General features: G+C 37.6%; 1 long non-coding RNA gene across 5 annotated transcripts; it reads left to right on the top strand.

Moving 5' to 3' along the window:
- The first annotated feature begins 4,107 nt into the window (after positions 1-4,107).
- LOC147480358 (uncharacterized) lies at positions 4,108-5,397 on the top strand. Of its 5 annotated transcripts, none has more exons than XR_015205799.1 (4): positions 4,144-4,246; positions 4,434-4,799; positions 4,985-5,068; positions 5,137-5,397. It is a non-coding gene; the product is annotated as an uncharacterized LOC147480358 (long non-coding RNA). The 5 variants fall into 5 exon arrangements; XR_015205798.1 differs by having other exon boundaries at positions 4,941-5,068; XR_015205800.1 differs by having other exon boundaries at positions 4,108-4,246; positions 4,444-4,799; positions 4,941-5,397.
- Positions 5,398-7,223: the final 1,826 nt, after the last annotated feature.

Raw genomic sequence — 7,223 nt, 5'->3', positions numbered from 1 at the left:
GTTAGGTGAGGGGATCATGGAAATTATTTGGGCCAGATTTTGAAGCATAGTTTGGGTTTTGGCATTTTGTTCTCTAAATATTTTTTCATTGTTAGCTATTTGTTCCCTAAATGTTTGTTTTGCGTGAGTCACTTGTTGGGAAATTTGGTTTGGGAAGGGTGGTGAACTAGATGGATGGGTGATTTCTGGCATGGTGGAAGGGTCTGGCGTAGGTGAGGTTAGCATCAATCTTGTCCGTTATAGGACCTAAAGTGTTATTTTGTTTTGAGCCATTATTTTCTCAAATGTAGTTAGTGGAGGGGAAGCTTGGTGATGTGGGTCTAGTTGGTATGGTGTTTGATAGTCATAGTTATTGGCGTTTGAGTGACTCTGGTTGATTTCGTACTGTGTTGGGTTAGGTTGAGGCTAAATAAATATGGGACATGAATGGGCGGTGTGGTCTGGATCTGAACAAATTGTGCACGAAAAAGTGTTTGGTTCGTTGTACACACTCATCACGAAACTAGAAGTAGACGACACTGGTTGACTCCATGTATAGTTTGGTTGACTAGAAAACTCTTGATTGTATTGGTTACTATGAAAATTTGAAAATTGAGGCTTATAATTATTATTATATCCTATAATAGGTCCAAACTCTTGGTATGATGGGCACTAAGAAGCCCAATGGTAAGGACTACCACAGCATGAACATGGTGAAGGGTTTGCATAATAACTACATGATTGTTGGTCTATATATTGATATGCCATATTGGTTTTAAAAATATATTCTAGGACAATTAATATACAAACAAAACTCTAACTATAAATTTCTAGTTAGGCATGTGCGCTGACGCTTTACGATATACAAGCCCCGATTATACTAGAATTAAACTCCTCGCACAGAAAATGCGAGGGAGTGGAAGAAGGAGTACACGAATGCCTCCTTGCTACGCGTATGAATAACGTCTTTGATACGCAATCTCAGTGTATTAAAGAATTCGGAACACTAAATAGTAAAATTAACTTGAACACAAAGAGAGCCTATAACTAACCTGTGAATCAGGCTTTCTTCAGAAGGGGCATGAGCACACTCAAGTATAGAGTACACAAGAGTGCGGGCGCGCTCAAGGTATAGTACTGTTCAATTTTATTTTTATTTTATTTTTGTTTTTTTTAATGAACAGTAACAAGAGGGCGGGCGCGCTCAGAATATAGGTATAATAGGGCTCGGGCGTGCTCCAAAAAATTTAAAATTTTTATAGTAGTTTGATAAGACGTTTAGTAAGTCGTCTGTAAAATTTTAGAACAATCAGAGTTATATATGAAAGTCCTTCTACTGCACTGCAATATTTGTGAAACTGTTTTCGGACACAATACAAACAACCGAATGGTTAACCAATCAAAACAGAGCCACAAATCGCCAAACTTTTCCTGGAGACTCCTGACAGATCATGCGTGTTCCTGTAAAAAATTTAGAGAAATTGGAGTTCTACAAACCCTTCTTATCGGCTGTTGTTCCAGAAATTAAGTGTTGCAAAACTGCAGAAACACACTGGAAACAATCCACTAGTTAGGTGGTCAAAACAAATAAAAAACTCTTCAAATATTTACTGCAAACTCCTGAATTATAATAGATACTCTTGTAAAAAGTTTAGAATTTTTGGAACTTCCTAAGTAACCCTACTCATCTATTTTTCCAGAAACTTACGGTGTGGAAACAGAAATACAGCAGTGTAAATATGGTAATAGTTCACTAGGTAAAACCACTAGGAAAAATTTGAAACAATTCCAGTAAATCAAACAACACCTGAAAGATTATGCCTGAAATTTTTTAGAATTTTCAGAAATTTAAAAATATCTTTACCTCAGTATTCTTCACAGTGAGTCCGCAGTCTGAAAGGAGGGCGGGCGCGCTATGAACAAGGCAAAAGGGAGGGCGTGCGCCCCTTGATTAAACACAGTGATATGTGAAAGTTTTACGCTTAATTCCCACAGACTTGTGGACAATGATTCTTTAGTCGTTTCCCCAACCGGCCGACTGCAAAACAATCAACAATAAGAATCTCAAGTTAAAAGGTATCGAAACACTACTACAGAATGACACATATACCACGGTCAATAAGAACGTTTATACCACGGTTCTTTAAAAAACCGTGGGAAATACTTATATACCACGGCGGAAATTTCTTTGGTTATTGGTTTACTAGTATATGTCACAGTTAGATGAAAACCGTGGGATAAGTTGGGCCATATACCATGGTTAGTTTTTTCCAAAGATGAGAGTACTCCACATCCCCACTACCTTAAACATAAACAAAAGGTATATAAATTTTCCACTTTCTACTGTGGGTTTATGACTTTATGCCAAATAGTCAAATATGCGAAAAAAAAAAAAATACAAGATTTAAACTCATTCAAATTGGATTCCCGCTATTCTCTCGGTCTCTCCCCACAACTTCTACAGCTTCTACGACTCTTAGGATTCCCCAAAAATGGAGAAAACCCACCGTCACTACACCATCACTACACCATAAGGGCCATTTTGTAACAGGGGCAAAATTTTCATTTGTAACAAATATATCCGTTACTACCTTTCTAACGGATATAACTGTGGAGCTTTTTGGTTTCCGTTAGTATATTTCAATTTATTTTTCCAATTATTATCAAAGCAGTATTTTAATATTTTGTAACAACGTGTCCGTTAGGAAACAACTAAAATAATAGCCAAAAGGATATATTCGAACTAACGGACTAAATTAAATTAAATAGAAAAAAATTGTGCTTTTGGTCTTTATTTTCCATTTTCCATTCGTGTCTCCTCATTCAAACCCTCACCGAGGAAGAAGGAAATAAACCGTGTATGCTTTCTCTCTCACTCTCTCACTCTCCGATCTCCTTTTTTTTCTTCTACCCAAACCCCATCTAGCAAATTTATAAGTGTTTTTTTAACTGTATCGAACTGCTTCAAGTTAGGTTTATTTGGTTCTCTTGTTGATAAATTTGGGAAAATTAAGCTTTGTGTTGGAACCGTAAGATTGGACTAAATTTACGCTTCTCAATTGGGATATTTCGTTGGTTTGGGTTCGATTGGTTAATAAAAATCAAAAGAATTTCGGTATTAATTAAATAGTTCCAGTTGATCTAAGATTCAGTTTTTCTTACAAATTGTTTATGTTTGATTTCCTAGGTTGTGGATCGCTACATAGCTTTTTCTCTCTTCCAACAGACCGATATAAAGAACTTGTCAAGGCTACTCCAGTTATGTGTCCACATAAGTATTGCAAGTGAGTCGGTCTTTTTGGCTACTCTAGTTACTTGAGGAGTCATTAGACCTTTCCTTCCGTAATATACCGAAATTTGTAGTTCAACTCTAGTTCATTCCATGCTTTTCTTCTCATGCAGATGATATAATTCCTAGATTAATTGTTGTTTCCCTAAGAAGGTTGAGGAATGAAATTCTTGAAAGTGATTGGTAAGTTTGAGATTAGCCTTGCCTCTACTTTCGAAATGGTTAACTAGTATGTTTCGAAGTTTAAATCGCTTTGTACTACAAACCAACATGAACTATATAACCTTTTTTCTTGATTGCCGAACTTTCATAATTTTAAAACCATAGATCTTGTCTTTTTGAACTTTAAGGCATCTTCTGAAGGTCTCATCTTGAGATGAACTTCAATATTATACGCGCAAAGGCTTCCATTTGTCTCTTTGAACTTGCAATCAAGCATTCCTTCTTATTGTCGCTCTTACGAGCCATTGGATTTTTTTTTTTTCCTCTTTTATTCTCCCATTTGATTCCTTCTTATTTGTATTGATTAACGACCAAAAGGTCAATGAGTACGTACTTTCCTAAAACTCGCTTTGGTTAACAGATGTTTCCTGGTCACTTTTTTCCCAGGCTTCTACACCAACAAATACTGCTTCCGCCGGCAAACAGGATGGAGTTAGGATGCCTAAGGAGCTGTTTGTACCTTGGACTCTCTACTTTCTAAAGAGGGATGTGGACAGCAGTAGCAAGAAGAAGCACTATCGGGAAGCAAAGGTAGGGAATCTTGCTCTCTCGGGAGAGAGACCATGTTAAAAGTATAACCTTTGAAAGTATTGTTTTCATTAGAGCACAGGTGAATGAGTTAGTGTAAATTGTGTTCTTTGGAATTTTTCATCGTAATAGTTTATGTTGATTATAGGTTGTTTATATATTGGTATTAGAGCAGCTGCCTCAGGTGATTTCGTCATTGGATGCACATACTGAAGAAGGATTGCATAGGTTTGTTTCTATCTTTTTTGTTTTTGGAAATTCTTTCAAATGTTAACATGTATAGTGTTTTATCTGTTTAGTATATAAGACAGCCTGAATGACAATATAGAATCTTCAGAAGATATTAGGAGTATGTTATAATAGGTCTGTTTGTCATGTTTACTATTGTTCACTCCACTCAGACATTTACTTGTAGGGGTTTGCAGAATGTCGAGTATTTGGAAGCTCTGGTCAGCAAGAAGGTGTTGCCTTTGGCTGATCTACAGCCAGCTCGAATGAGGAGATCAAATGCATCACTAGGTAACACCATGCCTGCAAGTAGCAGAGATGCATCCCTTCAAAGTGTTAGTGAGGTTTCAGAAAGTGTTGGGCCTGAAGCAGTTCACGATGGTCCAACTGAAGAGCAACAAATAAATAGTGAAGTTGACTCAGGTTCAATCAATCCTGCATTCCTGGATGCTCTTCCGGAGGAGTTGTGTGCTGAAGTTCTTTCCACTCAACATGGTCAAGCAGCACAGCCTTCAAATTCACAACCTCAGTCTGCAGCAGATATTTAAAACAGGTAAGTCACAAATTTCTGGGAGTGGGTTTGAGGATAGAAGAGATACTACATTTTCAACTATGGAAAATGGGATTTATAGTAGTGGGAATAATAATAATGGTTGTTATTTTGCAACTAGTTATGAATACGTTTATGTTTTAGGCCAATATGAAAGAGATTTGAGTTATGGTGATTGTGGGGATTAGGTGAGAGAGCAGTCAGCTTAGTGGACTTGACATTGGTGGATACCTTGGTGGGCAACTTGGCAATCTATTAAGTTTAAAGCAGCTGTAAGTGTCTTCACCAGAATCTTTCAAAATTAACTTTGAGTGGATCCTAAGTTGCTGCACTACACCAGAATTTAAGAATTAGGACACACTCTTGGGACTATATACCCCGTCTCTAATTAGGGAGGCACGTGAGAGAGCAGCTGCTGATGCTCGCCTAAGGGTGTAAAAGGCTGCTGTTGATAAGGTCAATGCTGAGGCACGTGAGCATGCCGAACGTGCTGCTGTGCAGAGAATACAAGCTCAGGCACGTGAAGGGCAGCAGCCGATGCTAAGGAAAGAGCAGAGAAGGTAGCTGCAGAAGCAAAAGAGAGAGCTGCTGTTGCAAGAGTTGAAGCGGGCCTTACGGCAAAGAGCGAGCAAGCTTCTGGCGAGAGGGCAACCGCAGAGGCTTGTGAGAGGGCTGCTACAGAGGCTCGTGAGAGGGCTGCTGCAAGAGAGAGTCAACAAAAGAATGAGAATGATCTTGAGTCTTTCTTCTAAGGTAGAGCTAGCAAAGGCACCAAGGCCTAACGAGAACCACAACTTCGCACGCTTTAGGGAATAAGATTAGAAGCAAGATATTGTTTTTTTCTGAAATATTAGCGGACTATTATTTTCGCCTTTGTTTTCTCGCATCGAGTCTACTTTTGAGTCCCAATTGAAAAAAAAAAAAAAAGACTGAAACAAACCCGTCGGACATCTTACGAACCTCGTCGACCATGCGGAAGGCATCCTCAACTACAAATATTGTTGATGATCTCACTTCAATCTTTGGAGGTAATCTTGTTGATTTTACACTTTCTCTTGTGCCAGTAAGAAGCCTTCCTGGCAATAGTAATCAAGAGAGCTCCCGAAAAGTATGCTAATTGCTTAAATTCTACTTTGTTAAAGGTGCTTCATTATCCGGAGAATTCCGGACGCTGTTGGGGGAAATCAAGAAAGACGAAGAGCGACCGATCGCCACCAACGCATACCGTGAGCGCCAGCGGGTCTGTGGAGATTAGCTTTTCTCTATTTGTTTGTGTTTATGATTATCTTTACTTGTCATCTTATAAATGTAGAAAACCTATTCAAGTGCATTGACTAGTTTCATACTAAATTATTCATCAATATTATTTCTCTTTTTTATGAAAATTGTTGTCAAGTTTTTTATGGAGTCCCTGTCCTCAAGCAAAAGCATTGGTAGAAAAGAATGAGCGTGACCGTCAAACTCAGAGAGATTAGACAGAGAGACATGTAAGTTTTGCAGATCAACACTGTTACAGTTTGCTCCTGCTGTTATGAGTTTATATATAAAAATGCCTCTGCTGTAGATATTAACACTTCCATCCAATCAGTTTTTTTAGATGCTTAGCACTTATAAAGGAGTTGTGTTTCTCATGTATGCCTTCTATTGAGCACTTGAAATAGACATACTTCTCAAAATCGCTTATTGTGAAGTGCGGTCCTCACATTGCAAAGGGTTGATGGGAAACGAAGTTCACTGAAAAGTGGGACAAGATCAAGGTAAACAAATCCTACACATTATTGTCTTTTTTTTTTGAAAAGTATATGTTTACATATGTTGTGAGTCTATATGTTAGGGTCCATATCAACTAGGTGGCACAGAGTGTGGGTATTATACAATGAAGTTTATGAGGGAAATAGTAGAAGCTTGTTCAACTGGATCATTTGAAAATAAGGTATTCGAAAGTTTTGACAAACACTTTATTTGGCTCAACGACTTCGCCTTATTCTTATATAGTAACTCCACATGTTGTGCTTTGACTCATCCAGATAACAAATTTAGAATTGAAGGAGACATACACGCAAGATGAACTTGACGGTGTTCGACTCGATATTATTCAGTTCATCCAGAAAATGGGGTGTTTCAAATTTAGGGGCGAATGAGGATGAGTTTTAGCTATGTTCGATCCCTCCAAATTTTAATTTATGAGTCTTACCTTTTTAATTTATGAAAAGGAATTTGAAGTTTGTTTTCTTAGTGCACTCAAAAAATTAATGGAAGTTTTTTATTATTATTATTATCTTTTTTTTGCAATGTTTGATAGTTTATTGTACATTTTGGAATTTGTTGGGAAGATGGAAATGTTGTATGTAGGCAGGCTATGTAAATTTTGTTATGCAGGTTCGGTTTTTAAGTGGAAGACTGTTACTAGCATTATTATTAATATAT

Source organism: Coptis chinensis, chromosome 8, assembly GCF_015680905.1.
Source record: "Coptis chinensis isolate HL-2020 chromosome 8, ASM1568090v1, whole genome shotgun sequence".
NCBI classification, from domain to species: domain Eukaryota; kingdom Viridiplantae; phylum Streptophyta; class Magnoliopsida; order Ranunculales; family Ranunculaceae; genus Coptis; species Coptis chinensis.
The sequence above is the reverse complement of the archived record's forward strand: the minus strand, read 5'-3'. Positions and strand labels throughout refer to the sequence as shown.